Raw genomic sequence first — 14,190 nt, forward strand, 5'->3', positions numbered from 1 at the left:
ATAATGCAGCTGATATGTTTATTCTCTCTTTAGACTGAGCAGTCTAAAATTTTCGTCACTATACTTCCTGATGAAATGTGTTGCTCCAAGATTTGGTTTTGTCACTAGCAACACTTGGGATCTTTTTTATTTTTGTTTATTTTTGTATTTTTTTTGTTTTACATTTGGTGGTTATTTCATTATGTTTGGGCTTTCATCTATTAATCCTCCCTGTGTGTGTCAAATCAAAGACCAATAGAAGGATGACCAGCTCCTATTTCAGCCTTTAAAATTTCCTAGGTGGTAGCAGATACTGCAGTATACGATTATCAGTCATCCTGATTGGCATATTATCCATCAATACTTGATTTGAAGACCTATGATGTTGGTTTGACCCATGAGCTACTCAAGAGATTGACCATATAATGATTCAGACAAACTTTGTCATTAATATTACTTGCACACATCATAAAAATTCCTCAAGTTTTGATGACTCCTTTGTATCCGTATGAAGTCTGAATCATTCTTCTTCTGAGATTTCACATATATTAGGGGTAAACTACCAACTTGAGTACCAATGAAAGCTGATCTATTGTGTATGATTGGCCAGTTTACATCAATAACCTGCTTCCTTCTGGTTAGTGCTGTTGAGTCTACAAATCATTTTTTTTTTTTTTTTTCATTTTGTTTTTTCCAGTAAAATGCTTTACCAAATGGTTAAATTGCTTAAATAGGCCACATTGTCATTGGCTCAACCTTTGCCCAGGCCAAGGTGAATATCTTAATGTTTTTAGAAATATGCCTAAAAATGTGAACCATGGATGACCAGCTACATGAATGTCTGGTGCAATTGGAAGAGGTATTTATATTGCATGATCTAATTATTTAATTTGTCGTTTGAGAATTATGAGTCCAATAAAGACATAAAGGTGGATCTCTGGTGTGCACATTCATTCTATTCAGACACATATTGATGACATTGGGCTTATTTTAAATGATTTTAGGTTCATCAGTTCATATACACATATTGAGGACCATGGGCTTGGACATAAAATTGTATTACATGGAAGATCGGTCTTCAACACTGACTATTTAGTTGGCAATTTTTTTCTTTGCCTCAAGTGTGTCAAAATTATAATTTTTTTAAAATATTTTTAATATTTTTATTGGATATTTCCAAATTACAAGTAGCCAAACAAAATTTTTGAGATAGATGGATAACACTGTTGTGTATACAGATAAGATTTTACATTATTGGCCCCCCGTATTGATTACAAGTTACCAGGGTGTGATATCTGTTTTTATCTGTAGTCAATATGATTGTCATATGATCCAGTTGTAAACATTTATATATTTGGTTTCCTTAAGGCTGGATTCACAATATTGCACTGTACTGCATTGCGTTAAAGCACAATGCTTTGTGGGTTTCCTTTTGATACCCTAAAGTCCAACTAAAGGCACAAGAAAACAATTACCTTTGCAGTGGGTCCTCGACAAGGCTTTAGTACTTGCTAAGTTTAGGGGTACAGAGATAAGGCAAAATGTGTAATTTACACCTTGCTCCTGTAGTCTCCCTCCATCTGTGCAGCCTCCCATGAAGCCTCCTCTCTGTGGTGCTACCAGCCACAGTCACATACCTACCTCCTTCACATGCAAATTTTGTTTACTATCCTTGTATTGTACATGATGATGCCAAAGCACCATCCACAGCTTGGGGTACCATAGAGAAGAGAACAATTGGAGCAGGGGTTAAGGTAAGTACTAAATTCTCTTCAGTTTGCCCTAGACCTAATGAGCATGTTTTCCTTGCAGTGCAGAAAATACTATTGCAATGCACACGTGCTGCAGACTACACCACAATGCTGTAGACGACACCACAATGCTGTGGGGTGCTATATATAAAAAAAAAAAATTGGCACGATACGATTTTTCATCTGTAGCTGTGCAGCAGATATTTGTGAGACCCTGCAGGGGGACTAAGAAAACACCGTAAATGGAGATGCACTTATAATGAAGTGCTTCAGACATATTTTTAATTGGAGGCTATATTTCTACTTGGTCTCAGTAGAAATACAAATTTTTAAGGTGAACACATCACATTTTTTGTAATACACAATCTGTAATCCTAGGCATTATATTATTCTTTTTACTTTATTGTTCCTGAGCTGTTTTAGGGAAAAATTAATTACAACCAGGGACAAGTGATGTTGAGTGTCTATGGTCCCTCTGCTGGTTATGCTCTTGTTTCTTTGTCCTCATAGTTCTCAGGCCCCCCTGGGTTGTTGCTAGGCAGTTGTACTTGGGCACAGACCTATGTTCAGCCTACATAAAAGGCAGAAACGGCAGCGTGGGGGCAGGGCTCATTAGCTATTGGGAAATGTTTAGTTATAATAGGGGGTTGGGACAGTCAGTGTTTTGTGGTCAGTTGAAGAGGGAAATTTTTCTTTAATTCATTAAAGAATGGTTCCATCTTCCATATGTAACATGTTTCTCTACTTGATGAAGAGAGAATTCTCCGTAAGCATAGTACCATATATAGATAAATACAATAACAAAACAGATCTATTATTATTCATCAAATATCTAGATGGAATTAAATGACTGAATTGATCTTTGTATTGCTCAGGTTCGGATTAGGATATCTCACAGGAGTTGAATATGAACACGGATGTATAGACTCAGGAAGTATATTGCAGTTCATGGATCTATGTAATTAGTTCAAGCCATGGGAACAAAGACTATCTATACTTAGAAAGATCATGCTACCCAACCAGGCCCTGACTTGGATCCTGACAGCTTGTCCCATAACAATGGCTATTAGGGATGAGCAAAACTGAGAGTTCAATTTCTCCAACATTTTGGTGACAGTCAGGAGAATTTTTTGGCAAAATGCATTAGTCAAAGTTGAAGACTGAAAATGAAGCTGGCTTGTAAAAGTGTGATGGACTTTCAATGGTTCATGCTATGGGTGCTGCTCTCAGCTATCTTTGACTTTTTCTTGTGCCAAGAAATGTTTTTTTTTTTCCAGACAAACAAAACGCAGTAATTTAAAAAAAGTACGCAAATAATAAAATGCATAAGAAAGAAAAAGAACATTAAATTAAATAGACCAAACTACCCGACATCCCCCAATATAACTACTGCTCTCAAAAAAAAAAAAATTCCCTATGCAAGCCAGTGAGCGAAACTGCGGCAATGGCAAAATCTGTAGTTTAGCAGCAAAATCTTGCAAATCTTTCATAATGGCTGCCCATTGTCAAGTGCTGTTCATCCCAGGGTGGTTATATATTTTGTCTACTGATTATTTGCTGGTATTTGAATCCAAACTTCAACCCTATTCATATAAACTTTTACAAGAAGTTGTATCAGCTGACTTGGTATCTGCATCATTTCGTCTGCACACAAGCGCCTGTGTTTTCAAGCACAAAGATGCTTTTGGAATATGTAGCAGGGTGGGGCAGTGTTTGCTCCTTTTGTTTCACGAGTTAGTAATTAGCCATATTCTGACTCACCCTTTATAATTTGTAACTTTACAATTCTTAAAATTAGCTATTAAAACATAAGCTGTATTATTTTTTTTTTATATTATATTTCATTATTTTTTGCTATAAGATAGGGTAATTTTAGCCATAAGGCAACATAGGCGTCCTCCCATATCTGCACACTTTTAGGTTCCCATGATAAAAGTGAAACAAACGCCTTGTTTTATCACACTTGGCATTTATCCAATCCCATCCATATGGTGCATTGTGGATTCTTGTTAAATGGATGAAAAAACTGTTGTGGGTTAGTAACTTGGGAATAAGGTAATTACCTTTTTGTCATAACATCAGGAAAAACAGCACCTAGGTTGTTTTGTCAAGTATTCCTTAAGGAGTCCTTTGCAACCCAGAATTAGGCGTTTGCTATGCTTCAGTGGATCCTGCATGGCCTTGTATATTTGAGAGTCATTTAAGTCTTGTTTACAGCCATGTATTTTTCAAGAAAAGATGTGCTGAGGAAATATTGTGTTCCTTTCCTTCAGAAAATGCTGGTTGCCTGACTGTTATTGCTAGACCTCTTTCTGTACTTTGAGTCCCTGACCCAAAACATACAGTATACTGTACGTACATCTGGATTTCTAACCTCTCTTTCTACATCATTGTTAATTATCAGCCATTAAGTGAGTACTAAGGCCAGGGACAACTATTCAATTCTCATTTATACATAAAGATAACTCATACTGTCTTGTGTGTAGTTATGTTAATGTCTTGAAGTAGTTTGAAAAGGTTCCCCATGCAGTGTTTCAATCGAATAAAAAGCTCTAGTGGCAATACGTTTTGTGGTGGTCTTCCCCACGGTACTCTTCCACAAAAATGTCATAGTACAGGTAGGTCCATATATATTTGGACACAGGCACAATTTTAGATTTTTTAAGATATATACCAAACATATTCAAGCTATAGTTATATAATGATTATGGGCTGAAAGTGCACACTCTCAGGTTTAATTTGAGGGTATGTACATCCAAATTGGAGGAAGGGTTTAGGAACTACAGCTCTCAAAAGAAGCCATCCCCCCTTTTTCAAGGGACCAAAAGTAATTGGGCAGTTGAATATAATCATAAATAAATGTTCATTGTTAATATTTTGTTGGGAATCCTTTACTGGCAATGACTGCCTGAAGTCTGGAACCCATGGACATTACCAAAGACTGGGTTTCCTCCCTTCTGATGCTTTGCCAGGCTCTAACTGCAGCTGTCTTCAGTTGTTCTTTGTTTGTGGGTCTTTCTGTCTTTTAGTTTTACCTTCAGGAAGTGAAATGCATGCTCAATTGGGTTGAGATCAGGTGATTGACTCGGCCATTGCAGAACATTCCACTTCTTTTCCTTCAAAAACTCCTGGGTTGCTTTTGCAGTGTGTATTGGATCATTGTCCATCTGTACTGTGAAGCGCCATCCAATCAGCTTTGCTGCATTTGGTTGAATCTGGGCTTGCAGTATATCTCTAAACACTGCAGAATTCATCCGGCTGCTTCTGTCTTCTGTCACATCATCAATAAACACCAATGACCCAGTGCCACTGGAAGCCATGCCCATGCCAACACACTGCCTCCAGCATGTTTTACAAATGTTTTACAGTATACGTTGTATACTTTGGATCATGAGCTGTGCCAAGACTTCTCCGCACTTTTTTCTTACCGTCATTCTGATACAGATTAATATTAGTTTCATTCATCCAAAGAATGCTTTTCCAGAACTGGTCTGGCTTTTTTAGATGTTGTTTGGCAAAGTCTAATCTGTTTTTTCTATTCTTCGGGCTTATGAATGGTTTGCACCTTGTGGGGATGCCTCTGTGTTTGCACTCGTGAAGTCTTCTCTTGATTGTAGACTTTGGCAATGATACGCCACCTCCAGGAGAGTGTCCTTCACTTGAATGGGTTTTTCTTTACCATAGAGAGGATCCTTGGATCTTCTGTGGACGTCCATTCCTTTTTTTTTATGTTGCTGAGCTCACCAGTGCGTTCTCCTTTCCTCAGAATGTATCAAACTATTGATTTGGCAAATCCTAATGTTGCTGCTATCTCTCTGATGGATTTGTTTCATTTTTGAAGCCTTACAATGGCCTGTTTCACTTGCATGGACAGCTCCTCTGAATGCATGATGTACAGTAGGTTCACAGCAATAAAATTCCAAATGCAAATACAACACTTAGTATCAACTTCAGACCTTTTTACCTGCTTAACTGATGAAGAAATAATGGAGTAGCCCACGCCTGGCCATGAAACTGTTTTTGAAAAAGGGGGGGGTGGCTACCCTTAAAAGCTGTAATTCCTAAACCCTTCCTTCAATTTGGATGTACATACCCTCACATTATACCTGAGAGTGTGCACTTTCAGCCCATATCCATTATATAACTATAGTTTGAATATGTTTTGGTAAATTCCTGTAAAAACAAAAATTGTGCCTGTGTCCAAATATACAGTCAGGTCCAAAAATATTGGGACATCGACACAATTCTAACATTTTTGGCTCTATACACCACCACAATGGATTTGAAATGAAACAAACAAGACGTGCCATAACTGCAGACTGTCAGCTTTAATTTGAGGGTATTTACATCCAAATCAGGTGGACGGTGTAGGAATTGCAACAGTTTGCATATGTGCCTCCCACTTGTTAAGGGACCAAAAGTAATGGGACAGAATAATAATCATAAATCAAACTTTCACTTTTTAATACTTGGTTGCAAATCCTTTGCAGTCAATTACAGCCTGAAGTCTGGAACGCATAGACATCACCAGACACTGGGTTTCATCCCTGGTGATGCTCTGTCAGGCCTCTACTGCAACTGTCTTCAGTTCCTGCTTGTTCTTGGGGCATTTTCCCTTCAGTTTTGTCTTCAGCAAGTGAAATGTATGCTCAATCGGATTCAGGTCAGGTGATTGACTTGGCCATTGCATAACATTCCACTTCTTTCCCTTAAAAAACTTTTTGGTTGCTTTTGCAGTATGCTTTGGGTCATTGTCCATCTGCACTGTGAAGCGGCGTCCAACGAGTTCTGAAGCATTTGGCTGATTATGAGCAGATAATATTGCCCGAAACACTTCAGAATTCATCCTGCTGCTTTTGTCAGCAGTCACATCATCAATAAATACAAGAGAACCAGTTCCATTGGCAGCCATACATGCCCACGCCATGACACTACCACCACCATGCTTCACTGATGAGGTGGTATGCTTAGGATCATGAGCAGTTCCTTTCCTTCTCCATACTCTTCTCTTCCCATCACTCTGGTACAAGTTGATCTTGGTCTCATCTGTCCATAGGATGTTGTTCCAGAACTGTGAAGGCTTTTTTAGATGTCGTTTGGCAAACTCTAATCTGGCCTTCCTGTTTTTGAGGCTCACCAATGATTTACATCTTGTGGTGAACCCTCTGTATTCACTCTGGTGAAGTCTTCTCTTGATTGTTGACTTCAACACACATACACCTACCTCCTGGAGAGTGTTCTTGATCTGGCCAACTGTTGTGAAGGGTGTTTCTTCACCAGGGAAAGAATTCTTCGGTCATCCACCACAGTTGTTTCCGTGGTCTTCCGGGTCTTTTGGTGTTGCAGAGCTCACCGGTGCGTTCCTTCTTTTTAAGAATGTTCCAAACAGTTGTTTTGGCCACGCCTAATGTTTTGCTATATCTTTGATGGGTTTGTTTTGTTTTTTCAGCCTAATGATGGCTTGCTTTACTGATAGTGACAGCTCTTTGGATCTCATCTTGAGAGTTGACAGCAACAAATTCCAAATGCAAATAGCACACTTGAAATGAACTCTGGACCTTTTATCTGCTCATTGTAATTGGGATAATGAGGGAATAACACACACCTGGCCATGGAACAGCTGAGAAGTCAATTGTCCCATTACTTTTGGTCCCTTACCAAGTGGGAGGCACATATGCAAACTGTTGTAATTCCTACATCGTTCACCTGATTTGGATGTAAATACCCTCAAATTAAACCTGACAGTCTGCAGTTAAAACAAATCTTGTTCGTTTCATTTCAAATCCATTGTGGTGGTGTATAGAGCCAAAAATGTTAGAATTGTGTCGATGTCCCAATATTTATGGACCTGACTGTATATGAACCTAACTGTATATCATCAACCCAGTAGACAAAAGACCTACAGTGAGTGCACAATGACATGGAAAAACCCCTGAGGGGGCGTCACCATAGCATCTGGCACTCTTAGTCCATTATGTCAGCGCTGCCCCCTGCATTGTCAAGGACTGCCTACTGCCAGAAAAGATTGGTGAAATCAATGGGCTGTGTGTCATGTGACAGGACTGAAAGAATATGAAGCATAAAACACTGCCCAGCGTGGTCTCCCCTCCTGGCTTTCATATTCTGTTAATCAATGCCTGTGGCTAGCAGAATACCTGAACACTGGCTGCATCTGATTCAGCCAACCACAGCTGGCATTTCAGCTGATTCAGTACTCTTAAGTCACAGCTGTTTGAGCTTTTAGGATGTGTATAGTAGTCTTGGGTCATAAATAATGGGATGCACACTTGATGGGATCAACGCATAGGCCAGGCAACTCTCAGTCTGAAAAAAAGCATTCGGTAATAGCAACTTATATATTTTGCTCATGACATGTTTCCTTTAATACACCTGACAGCACTGCAATGGTAAGCACTGTCATGGCAACTCGCATACTTCATGACCATGCTGGTTGGGTTGCATCTAGAGGCATAATAGCTATTTCATATACACATCCCTGCATTTAAACCCAGAAACTATTAAAATAGGCACCAGATGCTTCTAAACCTCTTCTTCAACTTTACACTTGTAAATAGACCACATCCACACTTCTTTGAGTGAAATTCTTCAGCATTCTTGTCCATCAAAGAGAGAAATTCCATTAGGAAAATGGTTCCCTAACCTAAGTGATTCTGCTGCTGGCAATGTTTCACCAGCGCCAAAGTTATTTGTCTGACATTGACCTTAGGCGCTACAAATATACCCTCATTAAGACACATTTCTGTAAATTTCTGCAAATAGTTTGAATGACAGATAACTGAAGATCAGAAGATCCAATATGATGCTGTGCATTTACAATTAAATCTGATTTTGGTGCCTGGATACATTTTTTTTTTTTTCTTTTTGTACAACTGATGTGATCACAAGAGTTCCTGGCACTGAGCCTTCTGGCTATTGAACATAGAGATGAGGTTTGGCACTCGGCACAGTGTGTGTATTGTACTCGAATTCTGTCCTTAGAACAGATTGGTGAACTTCACCATTGCTAATCCAATCCCCCCAAGAAGCACTATTTTTCCTGGCTTGCATCTGGATCCATCAAGTACATTTTCAAGAATGACCATGTAATTTCCAGACCTAAAATAGTTATGAGCTCATTTTAGTTGTTACTAATTAATTCATAAACATCTGCTGTATTATTCTCTTCAATGTGAAATTTTGAGGCACTTTGACATTTAACCTTAAAAAGCAAAGAGAAAACACAGGAGGTCATAAAATTGCAATATAAATTGTGCAATAACTGATTTGTTATACACAAGCAATTGCACCCTGTGCATTATAAGATTCTGTGGTTCTAATGTTTTTGTTTTTTTTACATTGTAATTAATATATCAAGACATAAAATATTCTATTGTTAATGATACATAATGTAGCAATTTTTTAAGTAAACCTATACTCCGATATTGATAAAAGCTACGTTAACAGTCTTGCATTGGTTGATAGATAAACAGTAATAGACTGAAAAACGTACCCTTTGTGGGAAAATAATACCCTTTACGTTTCCTCCAGTGCTGCTGATATAATCAAAAGGCTACAAAAGGAGAAGATTGACCAAGTTTAAATGCTAAGACTGGCCATAGATGTCTCAGGGTTTTTTTTTTTCTGATCAGCCACGGGGCTGACCAAAAATGAACGTATTCCCTAATCCAGATTTACTAGGTGGAAGGAGGAATCCACTTTCCCCCAGTAGGACTCCTGTCGGAATACGCTGATCAGCTGATTGGTTGCAGCTGGCAGAAATTGAGAGAATTTTTCAGATGGTCTCATTCAAAAGAAGTCAATCAATTTCTCCTGAACCCAACAAATTTCAATCTACTGTATCTATGGGCAGCTGTGCCCCTCTTAAGAAGATCGCATGACAAAAAATTCTAGGCATTTGGTTAAATTTGAAATTTTGTGATTTTTTTAATACAGCACCAGGGACAGTACTGAAGTCTTCTGCCCCTGGATACCCCTGCAGTGGGGATCTTCAGGTGTCGTAGAGGGTAATATGAGTAGCTGTGCCTATGACAGGTACTCTTCAAGTGCTGTATATGCCTCCCCCTTTCTGATCTTGTGTTCCATTCATAGAAGCTAAACTCTCAGTTCCCACAATGAAAAGCATTCTGTTATCAGAGAAGGTGCACCTTTCATTCATTCACCTGTCCTTCAATAATAGAATGTTTTTTGTTGGAACCAATAGAACAGATTCTGTAATTTTGATAATGAGCTATCAATTGTGTGAACATTCTCAATTTCTTTAGTAATTCAGACTCCTACTGCAGCATTTTCTCTAGGAGTAGCAAATGCTGTTTTTTTTTTTTTTTTTTTTTCGTTTTTCCATTACTCTTTATTTTACCTAACACTGTTAACACTATATTAACATTTCAGTATTAGTTTACTTAAAACAGCTGATCCAGTCAAATTAAAACTGAAGAGATGCTACTGCCAAATCATCATCTTGGTGGAAAAAAGCTATTTCTGTATTACATCAGTGGTTGTCAAAATTTCCCTAGGTCAACATATAATGACAGCCATTGCTGACCTAGCTCTTTCTAAAAGTGCTAATTGCTTGGCTGAAGTGCTGATCCTTTTTCTTCAGTATTTGAGTCACAAGTTGAATAAGTCAAAAGAAGAACCCAGATGAAGACTTATTAGTTTACTTGTAGTCCCGATCTTCTTAAAGTCTAAGTGTAGTCAAAATAAAAAAACACACAAAAATCAGCACAAGGAACGTGATATACTGGTAATGTTCTATCTCCCTTGTGATGCTGGCTCATGGTTTCCTTGAAATTTTCCTCCATCAATTTTCACCAGAATAATGGCCATCCGAGGAACTTGTGTCAGACTAAGTATGGATACAGAAAATGTTCTCTGTGCTATTACATAACTTAAAAAAAACTTCAGACATTGACATACACCTAAACTCTGGACTGTGGCCAAATAAAGGTAAGCAGTGGGTGAAGGAGTAGCCACCAATATTGATTATGATCTTCCTGCAGCTATTTTTTTCCCCATTACTGACTTAAAGCAAAACTAAAGTCACAAACTGCGAGCAGGCATGCCCTTTATTGCAGAAGTCTCTTTTGCAATAAAAACACTTACCTGCCTGATCTCAGCATTCTCCGGCATGCAAAATGAGCTGTGAATGCTAATGACAGGTAGGGGAATAATCTGGAGGCAGTAGGGGAGGTTCATAATGAACAGATGCACCAACAAAGATGCAAGAATGAATGAATGGAAGCACAGAGATTTTGCACTGCAGGTTCTCAGGTACAGCTTTCTCTCCAGCATGGAGAACAGTGAGCAGCCCAGTAGTAACATCTCCAAATCTCAGGAGACTAAGTGTCAAAGGTCTCACACTGCAGATATACAGGTCAGGAATATTTTTTTATTATTATTATAGGTACTTATGTAGCGCCGTCAATTTACATATATATTGTACATTCACATCAGTCCCTAACCCTCAAGGAGCGTACAATCTAAAGTATGTTCAGTAGGAATTCAAGGCAAAAGGTGGATTATACGGTGTAATGGTTAGAAACAATTTATAAATGTCTCTATAAGGTAGCAAATTGTCATATTGGAGCTCAAGTCCACTTATACCTACCGTATTTGCCGGCGTATAAGACGACTTTTTACCCCTTGAAAATCCTCTCAAAAGTCGGGGGTCGTCTTATACGCCAGTATACGGCATACTGACACTTTTTAGGGGGGCGACGCGGTGCCGCCGCCGCCCCCCCCCTTCCAACGGAAAGGACACTAAGTACAGGGGTAGGCAGGGGCTGTTTCTTACCTGGCTCTGGTCCCACGACGATCCGGTCCAGGAAGCGCAGCTGCTCCTTCAGTCAGCCAATGGATGTTCGCTCGGCTGCTCGGCTTCGCCTCCTCGGCTTCGCCTCCTCACCGGTGATTGGCCGCCAGAACTGTAGCTCAGGAAAGGCACACAGGTGGCCAATCACCGGCGAGGGGGCGGAGCCGAGCGGCCCCGCGGAAATCGAGTGCAGGACCAGCAGGTAAGTGTTCAGTGTAGAGGTGCTGCTGCAACCACATATGCTGGCTGCAGCAGCACCATACGAGAACAGGGTCAGCAAGTGTCAGTGGGAAGAATAGTGCCCCATCATTGGTGTCACTGATACCAAAGATGGAGCACTATTCCTCCCACTGACACCAACGATGGAGCACTATTCCTCCCCCCCACTGACACCAATGATGGGGCACTATTCCCCCCCCACTGACACCAATGATGGGGCACTATTCCACCCCCCACTGACATCAATGATGGGGCACGATTCCACCCCCCACTGACACCAATGATGGGGCACTATTCCTCCCACTGACACCAATGTTGGGACACTATTCCTCCCACTGACACCAATGATGGGGCACTATTCCCCCCACTGATACTAATGATGGGGCACTATTCCTGCCACTGATACCAATGATGGGGCACTATTCCTCCCACTGATACCAATGATGGGATACTATTCCTGCCACTGATACCAATGATGGGGCACTATTTCCCCCACTGATACCAATGATGGGGCACTATTTCCCCCACTGATACTAATGATGGGGCACTATTCCTGCCACTGATACCAATGATGGGATACTATTCCTGCCACTGATACCAATGATGGGGCACTATTTCCCCCACTGATACCAATGATGGGGCACTATTTCCCCCACTGATACCAATGATGGGGCACTATTCCTCCCACTGAGACCAATGATGGGGCACTATTCCTCCCACTGGTGTGCATTGGAAGAGGGGTAGTCTTATACGGCGAGTATAGCCCAAACACTAAATTTTAGCAGGAAAAGTAGGGGGTCGTCTTATACGCCGGCAAATACGGTATTTAGGAAATGTGCTGAACCAAGCTTTCTGGCGGTTAGTAGTGAACTGGAGAAATTCGTAATTGAAGGGAATTCTTTCTTCAGTTACTAATCATTTAATTAAGCAATGTGAATGGTAGCCACTTTTTCTAATCACTTCATCCATGTGTGCTCCTTTGTATTGAGGAGGCTTTTGTGCCAGCACACATATTTGCATATGCCTATGTGCACACACTTATCAGTTAAAGCACACTTGTCGGTTGCGAAAATCCGCCTGTTGCCCAGATGAAGATTTTGCCATTTATAATACCAACATGTTACTAACATGTAATTGCCAACTGAAAAACATGATTCTGTGCCTTGATTATTCTGATTCTACCCTAATTCTGTTTCTCTTCAGAACTATAATTTGCTAATTTGTCTCTGTAACAAGCACCTGTTTAGTGAAATTCTGGCTATTTCTATGACTGAAAGAAGTCAAAAGAAAATTGCCCTTATAGTTTCTAGGACATAGCTGTTTAGATATTTAAAGCAGAACTAAATAATCTTTTTATTTGCACTCTGAAATTTTAAGTTAAAAATGTACGTGCGTGCATGTTTGAAAATCTGTAATTTTTTTATGATCAATTTTTCATATTATCTATATGCAATCTTGCCATCCTTTAATATAAACCATAGACCTAAAACATAAATATAGTAGTAATTTAAAATATATGTAAACTCTAAAAATGAATTGAATAGTAAATTCAATACCTTTGCTCCATTTTGATTTGTTAAATGTATACCACTGAAGGTGCTTTGTTATTTACAGTATGTTAATGTAACTAGAAATCTTGTGAGCTGATTTCTTCTTGTAATCTTTACTTCTGGTCTGTTATCAGTTAGCATTATTTCCAACTATCTCTATAGACTACAAATGCCTCTCCGTATTGTGGAGAAGAGAGGGAGTAGTTATGTAGTCCTACCACATCTCTTGCCTAGGGTGACAACGCTGCTCAGTGCAGTTGTCCCCAATGGGTACAAGGACCAATACAGAGCTCTTGAGGTTCTAACTCATTCTAGCCATGTTTATCCAAAATTAGAAGAAAACACTTAGGCTTTATATATACAGTACTTTAAATAAGCATATATTAAAACTGCATAGAAAAATAGAAATCTATACAGAAATACAGCAGGTTACAAATATTAAAAAAAATCCCACAAATGTTTGTCATTTCTTCTAGAAAATCATTGCGAACAAGGATAGCAAATTATCCTCTGGAGAACAAACACTGGTTTTTCATGCTTTTTGGTCCCCTTTTTAAGGGTTATTTAGAATAGATTAGGCTTAGATGGGTTGTATACTGTTTTTTGTGAAGTTATTAACTTTTTGATACTTTTAGCTTTATTAATTCATTTTTATGTGCCTTGTGTGTCCTATGCTTATACTTTAATATAAAATCAAATTAAAAAATCTCAGATTATATAAAGTTGATCCTTAATTTGGATTTGCGATTTTGGTGCATCATATAATAAAGGGGTATATTAAAAATAAATAGTTGGAAACACACTGGTAAATAAGACCAGATTTGATGTAGTATGTATGTACAAAGTTTCTTAAAATGTA

The 14,190-nt window shown here is 39.1% G+C and overlaps 1 protein-coding gene across 2 annotated transcripts in view; it reads left to right on the top strand.

Moving 5' to 3' along the window:
* The window catches only part of DPYSL3 (dihydropyrimidinase like 3), a 244,859-nt gene that overhangs the window by 147,397 nt on the left and 83,272 nt on the right, over positions 1–14,190 (top strand). The gene's annotated exons all lie outside the window — the stretch shown is intronic.

This window comes from Staurois parvus, unplaced genomic scaffold (genome assembly GCF_062004578.1).
Source record: "Staurois parvus isolate SC_StPar_1 unplaced genomic scaffold, SC_StPar_1.0 ptg000133l, whole genome shotgun sequence".
In the NCBI taxonomy this organism is placed as follows: domain Eukaryota; kingdom Metazoa; phylum Chordata; class Amphibia; order Anura; family Ranidae; genus Staurois; species Staurois parvus.